Source organism: Molossus molossus, unplaced genomic scaffold (genome assembly GCF_014108415.1).
Source record: "Molossus molossus isolate mMolMol1 unplaced genomic scaffold, mMolMol1.p scaffold_m16_p_9, whole genome shotgun sequence".
Classification (NCBI taxonomy): Eukaryota; Metazoa; Chordata; class Mammalia; order Chiroptera; family Molossidae; genus Molossus; species Molossus molossus.
Genome location: NW_023425403.1, coordinates 49,881,292 through 49,897,034, shown reverse-complemented (window position 1 = coordinate 49,897,034; position 15,743 = coordinate 49,881,292). Strand labels below are relative to the sequence as shown.

General features: G+C 42.6%; 1 protein-coding gene across 1 annotated transcript in view; it reads right to left on the bottom strand.

Annotated features, from left to right (window-relative positions):
- The window catches only part of CLYBL (citramalyl-CoA lyase), a 222,898-nt gene extending 219,024 nt beyond the window's left edge, over nt 1–3,874 (bottom strand). Inside the window, exon 1 of the mRNA XM_036250259.1 lies at nt 3,856–3,874. The gene's annotated coding sequence lies outside the window, so the exon portion shown is untranslated. The remainder of the gene's footprint in view (nt 1–3,855) is intronic.
- Nucleotides 3,875–15,743: the final 11,869 nt, after the last annotated feature.

The window sequence follows — 15,743 nt, the reverse complement described above, 5'->3', positions numbered from 1 at the left end:
CAGGAGTGATGCCCTGGCCGGTTTGGCTCAGCGGTTAGAGCGTCAGTCTGTGGTCCACAGAGACCCAGGTTCAGTTCCCGCTAAGGGCATGTACCTTGGCTGCAGTTTGTCCCCGGCCCTGGTTGGGTCGTGTGGATGGTGGCCACTCGATACGTCCCTTTCACATCGATGTTTCTCTCTCTCTCTTCCTTTCTCTCCTTCCCGCTCTATCTGAATAAAAAATGGAAAAATGTCCTTGGGTGAGGATAAAAAAATAATAACAATAAAAAAATAAAGCAGGAGTGATTAGCGGAACATATACAAAATTCACACATTCAGATATATCTAACTTGGTATGACTATTTTTCTTAGCCTTGAAAGTGACTTATGGCAGACTAAAGACATAAATAGACAGACAGTGGGTCTAAGGAATATTTAGTAACATTATTTCTCCTGGGGGAGTGGGGATAACCTAAAATCATCCAAACTAAAAATAATTTCTCAATTTTCAAAAGCAGTTGATTAATAAATAACGAACACAGTGGGGGGATGTTTCTCAGTGTCTTTTAAACAGGCAAATTAACGTTTAAATGTCAAACATATGAAAAACAGTTCAATATGGCAGACTCTACTTTAAAAACTTTTTTAAAATTTCAAATTCAAATAAAACAAAATTCCACATAAATGGCTTACATAAAAAGTCTTCAAAAACAACAAAACTGAACTTAAAACTCACACATAAAAGTTTTCCTTTTAAGACCAAAGATCTCCTAAGATCATTTGTCATAGGCTTAGAAGTGGTGAAAACTAAACCAGCTGCCAAAAATTATTTACTTTGTAGCACAAACGACTAAGGATGTAACACCCACTAAGTGACCTGCAGAGAAAATGCAAGGTTAATTTATTCTGTATGTTTTCGGTTTTGCTTTCTGTTAAAATAATACTCATCACCATATTCAACTCTTTCTTTATGCATTTTATCTTAATCAAAAATAGAGACAAAGGAAGAAACATGGGGTAAAAAACAGTGGGAATGACAAGAAACAAACAAATTAAGATTTCTCAGTCAGAAATTTAAGAATAACCCATTCATTAAGAATAAACCTCTGATGAAGTACATCATGAATACTTTTTCTTCTGAAAAGTATAGAATTAAAAATCTGAATTATTACATTTACTATATGTTCAACATATTTTTATGTACATAGTATCTCTTGAATCTTTTTCGTATTCAAAAGCACCAGCCAAAACACAGAGCCCGGTGAAGGCAGTGAGCTGAGGCTCTGAGCCTAGAGCCGGTGCCAGATAAGCCAACACTGTGGACAGTCCCGCCAGTGCAGCAACAGGGCCGGCTTATTAGTCCTGAAAAAAATACAGTATAAATTCTTTGTAACTGAAGCTCTGGAATGTCATCTGTCTTAAATTACATCCACCTGGGATTATGTTCCAATGACCAATACGGGCAGATTACTGGAACTTGAAAACCTCACTTTTTTGGTAATTGACATTTAAACTGTTTGAAGTTTCTCATTAAGGTCTCTTAAGAAATTAACTGCAGATGTAGGAAACTAAGTGTATAGTACTCAGAGAAATGAAGTCACCTGAAGGCTCCAAATAACTACAAGTATTTAAACGCAGTGAGTGCATTAGAAGGAAAGGATGAACTAGCCTGCCCCAGAGGCTGCCGTTTCATCACTTTTTCTCTGTTCCAATTAGGTTTCCCAGTAGATTTTGAATGTAATTAAAAGAGAAAAGAAAGGCAAGAGGTTGAAATGACCTGGGCTTACCACCGAGACCAGAGTATAGAGTGAGAACTAACTTGATGGAGGTTGAGAAAGATTAAACATCTCCACTGCTTTCCTGTTGCCAACAGGATGTACGTTTGAAACTGTGGGCTGGCCAGAGAGGCTCTTCACAGCCTGGTGCCAATCCACCTGTTCAGCTTCATGTCCAGCCCCACTGCCTCTAGGTGCCCCACACTCTACAATGACCCACTCAGAACTCCCCTGCCATGCTTTTGCACATGCAGTTCCCTTGGCCAGGAATGCCCTTCCTTCTCTGATCATCCTTTCAAATCTGCTCAGCGATCCACTTCCTTGTGAATAGTTCCCATGCCCTCCGAATGTCACTCTGGCCTCTACCGCTTTCCGTGATACATTCCATTTGGTCAACATTTACTAAGAACCTACCATGGGAAAAGGCACTATTATAGTGACTACTCAATAGGATACAATAGTGGTAGAATTACTCCTTTCAGACTCTCTTCTCCAGCTACCTTAGACTGCACCCATATCTCACATGAGATGCACAGAAAAGACCCTCAGGAAATTCTCTTCCCTTCCCACTTCTTAAGAACTTCCTAGGACTTCATAGGGGCATAATTCTCATTCTTTTCAAGAGAATGTATAAATGAATGACTGAATAATAAAAAGAAATGTATTATAGGTATGTACCTCTTACTTTAAAAGAATACCACTGATATGTTCTAGAATTTCTTGTTGTAAAAAAATAGTCTATGAAAGACTTTTCCCACTTACTTTGTAATAAAATCAATAATGAGTCCTAGAAGAAAAGGTTTTCTCATTACTAAAATAAAAAACAAATTTAAAAACTTTTTTTAAATCCTCACCCGAGGTTATTTTTTCATTTATCTTCAGATAGAGTGGGAAGGAGGGAGGGAGGAAGAGAGAGAGAGAGAGAGAAACATCAATGTGGGAGACAGATCAACTGGCTGCCTTCCACACAACCCCAATCAGGGCCAAGGATGAACCAAGGTACATGCCCTCCTTGATCGCAATCAAATGAGACTCATTGGTCGGCGGGTCGACACTCTAGCTGCTGAGCCAAACTGGCCAGGGCTAAAAACATTTTTAAAAAAGAGAGAAAAACCACATCAAGCAGTAAACCATATGGTTATGAAGATAAGTTTCTTATCCCTCATTAACAATAATCCTGGAAATACTGCCATCTTAACTAATTCCTCAAAAACAGTACACTAATTAGTAAAATGCACCTGTGTCAACAGTCCTAGTTCTATCTTTAAAAGTCGTTTCTTCAGCTGATGCCTGGGGCCCTCATTTAGCACATTAAATGTTTGTGGAGCCTAAAAACTGCTCAGCACTGCTGGTCACTGGCTAGTTGCTAATGCTTTGCAGTTCCCACATGCAACAGAATGTGTGGAGCCTTCCAGCTGGTTTCAGAAACCTGCCAGTTAGCAGCTCCACCCAGGCACTGTGCAGAGACAGAAATGGGGAAACAATGTGCCTTGTCCTCAAGGAGAGTACAGCCCAAGAGACATGAGACCAACAACAGAACTCTGCCCCCAAATCGGCGTGTGGGTTCATTAATTCCTGAGGGAGAAGACAGGGCAGCAGAGGGGCACTGGCTCTTCTCCAACAGCAGCTCAGTAATCCTCATGTTGGCCACAGGAGTTCACAATCAAGACAGGAGTCCATGCCTTCTAAGACATCTCACTCTAGTAACAACTAGGGTGTCCTGGGTGAGGAGTTGGGGAAAAAACAAAAACAAAAGAAAACTTCAGCCCTGGCCGGTTTTGCCCAGCGGTTAGAGCGTCGGCCTGCAGTCCAGAGAGACCCAGGTTCGGTTCCCGCTAAGGGCATGTACCTTGGCTGCAGTTTGTCCCCAGCCCTGGTTGGGTTGTGCGGGTGGCGGCCACTCGATGTGTCCCTTTCACGTCTATGTTTCTCTCTCTCCCTCCCGCTCTATCTGAATTAAAAAAAAAAAAAGAAAGGAAAAATGTCCTCGGGTGAGGATAAAAAAAAAAAAAAGAACTTCAGAATGAAAGTGAATATTGTCTCGGATCCTGCTAAGATTCCTCCATTGAACTGAAAGACAGTTACTTTTTTTAAAACACACCTTCCAGATGCTGAGTGGATCCTGAGTTGAGGGAAAGAAGTTCCATGGGTGAGAAACTCTGAAAGAAATAGAACGTGCCTGGAACAGAAACACTGGCTGGGGCGGGGGGGGGACTTTCAGTCACACGGACTCAGACTGGGCAGGTTCTCTTGATGACACTTCAGTGCTGGGGTACAGTCATGTTCTGCCATTAAAATATTCCCTCTACCCACAACTCATTTACATACATGACTAATATAGACAAGCATGTAGAGAAGATACTCCTTTATGCTTTTGAAAACTCTTTCACAAAAAGGAGAATAATAAAGAATCTGAAAACAGCCCTCGACTATGTTCAAAATTTCAAGCCAAAAAAGAACCTTCAGATTTGACATCTTAAATTAGCATGAATGTTTGGACAAATCTATAGTCTAGGAAAACATAACACATGCCCACACACACACACACACACACATTTTGCCTTTTTTTTAAATCCTCACTTGAGAATACTTTTCCATTTATCTTCAGATAGAGTGGGGGGTGGAGGGGAGATACATCGATGTGAGAGAGACATCAATTGGTTGCCTCCTGCACAACCCTGACCAGGGCCGGGAACTGAACCACAACCAAGTTGCATGCGTTTGACCAGAATCAAACCCGAGACTCTCTGGTCCACAGGGTGATACTCTAAACACTAAGTCAAACCAGCCAGGGCTGAAAAGTTTGCCTTTCCATCCTCTCACAACAATAATTGGAAATGAATTCTCTTTATTGTGACCATGTGATGATATTTTCATTCAATAATTTTTTGCCCTGGCCGGTTTGGCTCAGCGGTTAGAGCGTCGGCCTGCGGTCTGGAGAGACCCGGGTTCGGTTCCCGCTAAGGGCACGTACTTCGGTTGCAGTTTGTCCCCGGCCCTGGTCGGTCGTGCAGGTGGCAGCCACTCGATATGTCCCTTCACGTCGATGTTTCTCTCTCTCTCTCCCCCTTCCTCTCTCTCCCTCCCACTCTATCTGTACAAAAAATGGAAAAATGTCCTCAGGTGAGGATAAAAAAAAAAAAAAAAGAATTTTTTAATAAGCGCCTACTATGTGTCAGGCACTGTGCCAGGGTCAGGGATGAACTGCAACTGAGGTACATGCCCTTGGCTGGAATCGAGCCTGTGATTCTTTGCTCCACGAGCCAACGCTCTAACCGCTGAGCCAAAGCGGCCAGGGCTGAGAGAAGGTTTTTATGTATTTATTTTACAGTCATCCCCCCTTATCCTTATTTTGTTTCCATGGTTTCAGTTACCCACATTCAACTGTGGTCCAAAAATATAAAATGAAAAATTCCAGAAATAAACAATTCATAAGTTTTAAATTGTGTGCTGTTCTGAGTAGCATGATGGAATTTCACATCATCCAGCTCCATCCCACCCAAGTCAGGAATCACCCCTTTGTCCAGTGTACCCAGGCTGTATAGGCTTGCCACCCACCCACTAGTCCCTTAGTGGCCACCTTGGTTATCGGATGGACTGCTGTAGTATCGCGGTGCCTGTGTTCAAGTCAGCCTCACAGTGGCCTAATGCTACATCTCAACGCCTATGTCATTCACCTCACATCATCTCATCACACAGGTATTGTATCTTCTCACATCATCACAAGAAGGGTGAGTGCAATACAATAAGATGATATTCTGAGAAAGAGAGACCACATGAACATAGTTTTTATTATAGTAAATTGTTATACTTGTTCTGATTATTGTTTTTAATCTCTTACTGTTCCTAATTTATAAATTAAACTTTATCACAAGTATGTATGTATAGGGAAAAAACAGAGTATATGTAGGGTTTGGTACTATCTGTACTTTCAGGCATCCATGGGAGGATCTTGAAACATATCCCCCACAGATAATGGGGAACTACTGTATTTCCCTTTTTACATCCACTGTTTATTGATGTTCTCATGAGCCAGGCATCATGCCCAGCATTCAGTGCACCATCTCATTAATTCTAACCACTCTCTGTGGCACCATGAATCCCTTTTACAGGGGAAACTGAAGGGAGCTGGCTAGTAGGTGTCAGAGCCTGTGCTCTGGCTCAGGTCTGTGTGACCCTAGGGAAGGCTCTGAACACTGCTAAGCCTCAAAGCCCATGGTCTTTGCCTTCCTCACTTGAGAAAACAAGAGAAGGCTCATGATGCTGGGGTGAGTGGAGTGTGTGAGGAGAGTGGAAGGAGGTGAGATGCAAGAAGTAGAAGGGGCAAGACCAGGCATGCCCTGGAAGGCCAAGGAAAGGTGTTTTAAAGATGCTGAGCAGAGAAGGGAATTGAACCAATTTGTGTATTTAAAAACAGTTTGGAGGAAAACACAATGAGATACCACTTCACACCCACTAGGATGTCTACAATCAAAACAATGGAAAATAAACTTTGGCAAGGATGTGGAAAAATTGGAACCCTGTGCACTGCCAATGAAATGTAAATCAGTGCAGCCACTGTGGAAAACAGTTTGGTGCTTGTTCAAAAAGTTATACATAAAATTAGCGCATAAGCCCTGGCCGGTTTGGCTCAGCGGTTAGTGTCGGCCTGCGGTTCTGAGAGACCCGGGTTCGGTTCCCGCTAAGGGCACGTACCTCGGTTGCAGTTTGTCCCCAGCCCTGGTCGGTCGTGCGGGTGGCAGTCACTCGATGTGTCCCTTCACGTCGATGTTTCTCTCTCTCTCTCTCTGTTCCTGTCTCTCCCTCCCACTCCACCTGAACAAAAAATGGAAAAATGTCCTCAGGTAAGGATAAAAATAAATAAAATAAAAAATTAGCTCATGATCTAGCAATTCCAGTCCTAGGTATACGCCCAAGAAAACTGAAAACAGGTACTCAAACACGTGTATGTTCATAACAGCACCATCTACAATTGCCCAAATGTTCATCAGCTGATGAATAGATAAACAGAATGTATTCTATATCTATAATGGAATACTATTTAGCCATAAAAGGGAATGAAGTACTAATAGATTCTATAACATGGATGAATCTTGACAACATTGTGCTAAGTGAAAGAAGCCAGTCACAAAAGGCCACATACGCTATGATTCCATTATATGAAATACCCCAGACCAGGTAGATGCAGAGAGACACAAAGCAGACTAGTGGTTGCCAAGGGCAGGGGGAGGAGGGAATAGGGAGTGACTACTAACAAGTACAGCTTTTTCCTTCAGGCTGATGAAAATGTCTTGGACCTAGATAGAGATTATAGTTGCACAACACTGTAAATGTACTAAATTGTACACTTTAAAATGGTTAATTTTATGTTATGTGAATTTTGCCTCAATTTTTAAAAAATGGCTTAGAGGAGTATATGTTAAAAGACCCTTTTTCACAATGGTCCAGATGGTGGCAGTGGAGACTAAGTGAAAGGGACAGATCCTAGGGGTATTTTTGGAGGCAGACTCAACAAGTCTTGAAAACAGAATACACATGGTAATATCTATGCAAGTGGCATGTAACATGGGAGGCAGGCAGCCAATTGGACAGGTATTCCAAAAGCTCAAACATGAATCTAGGAGAGCGGATGTGGTAAGCAGAATAATGGCTCCCCAAAGATGTCCACGTCCTCACCCCCAGAACCTATGAATACGTTAGGTTACACAGCAAAGTGGAATTAAAGTTGCAGACAAAATTAAGGTTGTTAATCAGCTGCCCTTAGGATGGGAAGGGTAGTCTGGATTATTTGGGTAGGCTCAATATAATCACAATGTTCTTATAAGGAGGCAGAAGAGAGACGGGGAGGCAGAAGACAGAGAACCAAAAAGATGGCAGCAGGAGAAAAATTCAACCCACTTTCCTGGCTTTGGAGGTGGAGAAAAGAGCCATGAGCCAAGGAATGCAGACAGCCCCTAGAAGCTGGAAAGGGCCAGGAAAAGAGCCCCTAGAGCCTCTAGAAAGGAATGCAGCCTGGCCAACACCTTGGTTTCAGCCCATTGAGACCCACTTCAGACTCCTGACTTCCTGAAGTGTTATGTAATAAATTTGTGTTGTTTTAAGCCTCCAGTTTGTGGCAATCTGTCACAGCAGCAAGAGAAAACTAATACAGTGGGAAAGAGTTGACAACTGAAGGGGAAACGCAACAGACCTGGCAACAGATGGAGTGCGGGTAGGAAAAGATATGAAAGCATCAAAGTCAATTCGGAGTGCTGATCCTAGATAACCTCCACGAAGCACAAGGTGGTAAGCACCTTATAGAGGATGAGGCTTCAGAGGGAAAGGGAGAGGGTACTGCTGTTTGAGAGGGCTGGGGAAGAGGCTGGCATTTGCAAGGGGCCCTGATGAATGAGCAGACCTGAGGATGAGGTGGGAGGAAGAGTAAGCAAATCAGAGCGTGGGAGGGTTGAGTGGGTATAAGGAACGGGGAGCATTCTGGTTGAATGGCACTAGGTGAGCAGCGCTGGAAGAGATGTTGGAAAGGTGGGCAATGGATGAGAAGGCCCGTACCCTAACGGATCCAGATTTTATGCAGCAGACAGTTGAAGGAAATCAGAGCATTTACACTGGTAAGGGGCTGGGTAACCGATTGGAACCCACTTTAGAAAGCTTAAGGTCAGGAATAAATGAATGTGTGGGTGGCGGTGGGGAGGTGGGGGTAGGTTCTAAGGCTAAGACCTCTCTCCAGTCTCAGGCATGTCACCAGGTCACTTGGTAAACCCTGACTGTTCCACAGCATAGGAAGGCACTGATGACCCAAATTCACAGCCTAGACCCTTGTCCAGAGGTTGGGGATGGGAGGAACACCACGAGCCTCTCTTACGTTCACATTTGCTTCCCTGGTAGAGGAGAAATTCTCTTTACTGTCCCGACTCCTTTGCAGGTAAGGCATGTGCAGAAGGCATTCGTTAAAACGTCCAGTACTTAGGTGAGGCTACACACACGACATTAGCACATGCTGGTTTTCTCACATTCAGTGGCTCACTAGGTGGACTGCTGACTATGGGACCTAGGACAGGTAGGCCCTAAGAGCACTGTGCTCCAAGCACTGGGGCATCTGTGGGTCAGCATGAGGGCGCTAGGAGGGCAAGAGAAAACAGGATGTAGGCAAAAAAATCACATCTCCACTTTTCTGAGTCCACCTTGCAGATTAGACCAAAATTTAGAACATCTTCCTCTTCTTACTCCTGAGTTCTAGGATCTGTACTTCCAGTACACCCGAATTATTTCAAAACCACAGCCCCTCAGTTCTGTAGCAGTCAGCTGCCCCTTGAACTGGGGGCTTGAACAGAGCACCTGGCAGCAGTCCCTACTGCAGAGTGTGATAATGGGGACACTTCTGCACAAGAGGATCTAAAGCAGTGGTTCTCAACCTTCCTAATGCCGTGACCCTTAACACAGTTCCTCATGCTGAATGTGGGCGTATCTGCATGTGGGCAGACCCCCTGGAGACGGATAGAGGAGCGGTGTCTCGGTGTCTAAGACCATCAGAAATATGTGTTTTCCAGTGGTCTTAGGTGACTCCTGTGAAAGGGTCATTCTACCCCCAAAGGGGTCTTGACTCACAGGTTGAGAACCGCTGATTAAAGGATGAGGATGAATAAAACACGGACAAAAAAGCCTCCCAAGATGGCAGGAGGAGTTCAAATCAATGGAGTGCAAACTGCATCCATAAATGGGGGGAGGAAGAGCTATTATTTTCACTCTCTGGTCAAATTGAGCTGAAATGGACCAAAGAAATTCAAAGCTCAAAAAGCCATATTTGGTATTTCTAAATTTTCCAAATTCGTTTCTAGATTGTGAAATGTCAGTGGAAGGAGGCATCTAGTACACTCTCCTTGTTTTAACTGTGAGAAAAATAAGGTTCAGTTTAGACAAGAGCCTTGAAGAAGATCAAGGGCCAAATGCAGGGTCAGCACTGGACTAGAACCCCAGGTACTATCCAGGATCTTCCTGCTTATACCAGAGAGTTAGTAATTTGATTTTGTGAACTTTTTTTTAAAAAACATTTATAAGAAAAAACCTGAATAGCACCAATAGGGATATTAAGCCAATTCTGATTTTTAGAATCTTGAATAAGTTTCTACTTTAATCTGTACTAAAAGTATTTTCCTAAAGGCAGAAATCACCCAAAAGCATGCTATGACTCATTGGTATAATTTAAAGATGTTATCACCATTTCAGAGAAATCCACTTTCGACTCAAAACTTTAACATGACACTTCTGAGTTCTACATAAAACATGCACTAGCTCTGGCCGGTTTGGCTCAGCGGTTGGAGGGTCGGCCTGCAGACCAGAGACTCCTGGGTTTGGTTCCCAGTAGGGGCATGTACCAAATAAAATATAAAAAATAAAAATAAAAAAAGCACTAACCATTGCCATAAGTTGGAAACAATCCCAATGTCCACTGATGGATGAGTAGATAAACAAAATGAGATATATACACAGAATGAAATATTATTCAGCCTTAAAAGGGAAGGACATTCTGCTAAGTGAAATAAGACAGACACAAAAGACAAATACTGCATGATTCCAGTTAGATGAGAATATATAATAGTCAAATTCACAGAGACAAAAAGGAGAACAGTGGTTACTGGGGCTGAGGGAAGGAGACAGCGGGGAGCTACGGTTTAATGAGTACAGAGTTTTGGTATACGATGATGGGAAAGTTCTGAAGATGGATGGTGGTGATGGTTGTACAACAATGTGAATGAAGTTGTAAAACTTCATGCCACTGAACTGTACACTTAAAAACTGTTAAAATGGCCCTGGCCGGTTTGGCTCAGCTGTTAGAGCACTGGCCCATGGACTGAAGAGTCTCGGGTTCAACTCCCGGTCAGGGTGGTATGGGAGGCAACCAATCGATGTGCTTCTCCCACTCTCTCCCCTCCATTTTCCTTACTCCCACTCTATCTAAAAATCAATGGAAAAATATCCTCAGGTGAGAATTAAAAAAAACAACAAGTTAGCCCAGCCAGTGTGGCTCAGTGGATTGAGCATGGTCCCATGGACTGAGAGGTCCCAGTTTGATTCCCGTTCAGGGCCCATGACCAGGTTGCAGGCTCAATTCCCAGTAGGAGGCAGCCAATCAATGTTTCTCTCTCATTGATGTTTCTCTCGCTCTCTTCCTAAAAAAACCAATAAAAATATATATTTTTTAATGGTTAAAATGATGAAAGTATATTATATATATTTTACTACAATAAAAAAGGCACTAATCTCCCCAAAAACACTATCTTAAAATACTTTATTTTCTACATCTGTTTTTTTCATTCAGCAAATTTATATTTGGCACTTACTATGTGCCAGGCAGTGTGGTATAAAGATATAAAGGTTAGAATAAACTGGCTAAGTCCCTGATCTCATGAATATTTGGGGGTGGGTGGGGTGCAGACAGACAACACACACATAAATGTAAACTGTCAGGTGGAAGTGAGTACAATGGAACAGTCATTAGGCAGAGTGAGGAAGAAGAGAGTGCAGAGGCTAATGGCGGAGGGGTGCTATGTTAACAGGGTGGTCGGGAAAGAATCCTCCCATGGGTGACATTTGAGCAGAGACTTGAAGGGGCAGAGTGCTCCAGACAAGAACACAGCTCTGTAAAGGAGGCAGTGTGGCAGGAAGTGGGAAGGGGATGGAGGAGGCAATACGAAGCCCACAGCACATAGCCACTTCTTATTTCTTATAAACTTTTCAAAGGACAGTAGGTTAATACAGAAGTATTTCCTCTACCATCTCTGTGCCTTTCATTTGTCTTAAAAAGGATTTAAAAAACCCAACTCTCATATCTTATTCTAATAGGCATGTCTGTAAAGGAGACACTTTACATCTCCCATTGCTACCAATTTACATCTTCCTTTGCTAGAGCGCCCTCCAGTGTCTCTGTGTGAAAATAGCTTTTGATGGATTTTTCCCCCTTAACTTTTTTTGTATTTGGCCAAAAAATAAAGTGGGTATATCATCCTTCTAACAAAAAATACTGTGAGATTAATTAAGAAGACAAGTCAAGTGTAAATGTTTTCAAATAAGCCTGTATCACCTGCACTACTTGTAAAATGGTACAATGAATATATGTGTAGTGATGTTTTTAAATGACCATATCAACTTTAAACAGGTTCAAAGAGAGGCCCTTATTTTGATAATATACAATTTTTCAGCATTGCAGAACTTTCAGTGAAAGAGCAAACGCAGTGTACCACTACACTGTGACCCTAATTTTACTGGGGGTGGCAAGTAGGACAGTAAAGTAAAAAGCACTGGCTTTAAAATTTTTCAATATCCTGCAGATACTTACAGAGCACTACAGTGACTCTGCCTTCTCATTCAGAACACCATGCAGAGAAACAGTTAAGGCAGTCTTGCCCATAGCAAGCGCCCTAGTGAAACAGAATCCTAGCTTCTCATGGAAATTGGCTTTGACCCCTTTATTATGAAATCTGGCACCTTTGTTAATCACAAAAGCCTAGCTAAGAGGAGAATGTTACATGTGGTGTACTTTGGAAGAGAACTTGCAGGAGAGGTAAAATTTCATGGCCGTTTACAGAAACACCTGTAGCTGGGTCAGTGGGACAGCCTAGGCCACGGAGGGATGGCAGCCCTGGGATCGGATTCTTTCCAGGCTTGGAGCTGCCAGCTGTGTAACCAACAAGACAGTCTGCTTATTTTACTGTGCATGGATCTGCTGATGTCAAGGAAAATGGGCGAATAAGCCTCCAAAAAGTACAATGCAATCCAGGTATCTATCATCCTTTCTGGAGGATGATTTGACAACAAGCATCAAAAGGCTAAAAATGTCCATACTCTTTGACCCAGCAAGTTCACATGTAGAAATTTACTTCCGAGTACATAGGTAAGGGTAGCCAGATTTTAATATAGGAACATTTATCTCTGCACTTTCTAAGAAAGAAAACTTGGAAATAGACTAAAGAACAACTATAGTTATATAATACAAATACAAGTATGTGATGGAGTTGTGGAACAATAGTGAACATCAATGCTCCAAGATTAGGTTAACACCCTAAAATTTAACCAAAATATAAAAACCAAGTAACTAAATAAAAATCCCTCTTAAAAATGTCTTATAGTGCAAAAAGGAAGGAAGGAAGGGATAGGGAAGGAGGGAGGGAGAAAGAGAGAAAGAAAAGAAAGAAGAAATACAAATATGACTTCCTTGATATTTTCTTTATTGACTAATAAAATTCTAACCTTGACCGGTTGCGATCATGAACAATATGAAGAGAGATAAATAAGGAATGAACAACAGAACAGCTCTGTTGCATTCAGGGGCAGGAAAGCATGTTGTTTTTACAATTAACAACTCTTCCAATCTTACGAATATTCATCAAACCTACCAATAACCACTCCCCAAGGAGCCCAGACTTCTCCCTGCCTTCCTAAAATTTTAGTCCCATGCATGTGGACTTCTCCACAGGCAGTCAGTCACACATAAAATGGCAGCTCCTACAGAGTGGCCACTGCAACATTCAGTCAAGAAACTATGACCAAAGGCTGGTTTCAGAAATTACATCAATCAGACTTTGGCTGTGGCAAAGCTATCACTGGAGAAAATAACTACTTCATGAAAGTGCAGATGTTGAGAAATGTCAGCCACCACATGGATACTACCTCAGTGACAATGAAGGATGTCTTCCACCAGGCTCATCCACAACCAAGCATATGCACTCACCTTCTAAACCTCAAATTTAGTGTAAAAGAATAGTCCCTCCTCAACGCATCACCATGGGTTATGTCTACAAGAATGAAGTACTGCCTTGGCCAGTTTTGCTCAGCGGTAGAGTGTCGGCCTGCGGTCCAGAGAGAACTGGGTTCAGTTCCTGCTAAGGGCACGTACCTCCATTGTGGTTTGTCCCCGGCCCTGGTTGGGGTTGTGCGGGTGGCAACCACTCAATGCATCCCTTTCACGTCGATGTTTCTCTCTCTCTCTCTCTCTCTTCCTCTCTCTTCCTCCCACTCTTTCTGAACAAAAAAATGGAAAAATGTCCTCGGGTGAGGATAAAAAAAAAAGAAGTACTTATGCCACTCAAACATTCTGCAAAATAGGGGCACTCAGGAGACTTCCTTGAAAGGACAGAGACTTAAGTGGCTACAATTATTCAAAGTGGAGTAAAACACGTGTGATGAGACTGTCCTCAACTCCCCTTTTGATTCATGGGGCCAATAGGGTAGAGGTTGAGGGCTTTTCAGTCAAGAGTTCACCATCGGGTTGCAGTCTAAATCATTTGGGCTTCCAATGTCTCTCCTCCTGGCCTACACCCACAGAGATGGTTCTAGTCCATAGCAAAACTCTGTAACAGGGTAGCATTACAGCAGGAGCAGAAGCCCTACTGGAATAGATCCACAAGCAAAAGTATGCTATTTGATAGGCTAGGCACAGTTTTGCCTTAGCAAACAGCCCCTTGCTGGGAATTTCCCCCTGTAGCTACATCTTCTCCAGGAGGCTCTGCCTTTGAACATTTGTCATCATCCAGTTTAGGCCCAGCTACCACTTTTGGTGCCTGCTCAGCTGCTGTCTACGCGCCAGCTTTTGCTCTGGGATACCCCATTTCCTACCAACTCCTGTGTCCAGCTAAAGAGCATGTCCCCTGCCCCTGGGCTATTCCTGGTCTATATACCTCTTTGGGCATTTCCTGATTGCTCAGTGTCTCCTCCTTAGATCTCTTCTCATCAGCCCTACACCTAGCAGAGGCCCTTCTCCATTAAATACTCTCTTCCGTACCATTCTTTTAGGAGGCCATTCTAGAACCACTGGTCTACCATCTTAGACCATCTTTACTTCTCTCTGTCTGGTGAAAACCATCCTGGTTTGCGTGGAACAGAGGGGCTTCCTGGAATGTGGGACTTTCAGGGCTAAAACCAGGACAGGACAGGGCAAGTTGAGATAGTTGGTCCCCCTACCTCCCTGGACCACTTAAAGGTACTTTCTGCCTCAAAGCCCAAAATATTACATATATATATATATATATATATATATATATATATATATATATATATAGGATCCCCTTTAAGCTTCTCACCATATGTTTGGGGCAACTGAAGTCAATTTCTAATGATGCCAATAAACATTTTAATATCAGTTCAAGTGACAAAATACACATGTTCATTCTTATTCTAAGTTCTTTTCCAAGTGATCATTTAAAAACTTCTCAGTCCTCTTTAAGCCCTGCCTCCTTTTCAGCATTCCTTGTGTAAGGGTTCTCCCCTTTCTTTCTCACTGCTTCCATTCCTCTCTGCTCTGGTCTCTCCCCTCCGCACCCCTGCTCTCCATTTCCATCTTCCCTTTGGCGTCCTTCCTTCCTTTCTTTCCTTAATGGCCTCACAGTAGAACAGAGGGACAGCAGTGGGTGTCACCACAACCTCAGGAAGATTTCAAAATGAGGCCAATCCTATAAAAGGGCCCATCAAAACCCCTTCACGCCACCTACCACAGCCCAAATTGCTCCTCACATACTGTCCCTTATTGTTTACAGGAGTCTCGGGTACTTAGTTTGTATTTGTTACCTCTCTAAACTGTCTTCACCTGTTTTGTTTTTTTTCCTTTCCCAGCTTCCTCTCTAACCTGACACTGCCAAGCAAGAGGTAGCTCCTAAGCATGTCTTCCTGCCACCTCTTGACATACAGTCACTGGGCCCTTTTCCTTTCAAAGTTTTACCACTAATTGCTTTAGAAAACAGAGTATCAAGATAAGATGGAAAAAGAGATTATCGGTATCCAGATTCTTACACAATATGCTAGAGGCAGCTAAAACAAGAGTTAGAGGGAAATTTATTATTAGATGCCTATACTAAAAAAGTAGAAAGGACTAAAATGAATGATCTAGAAACTAGAACAAAAGGGCAAATTAAACCCAAAGTAAGCTGAAGATAGCAGCAGAAATCAATGAAACAGAACACAGGAAAATATTTGGGGAAAAAAATAACAAAACCAAAAGAT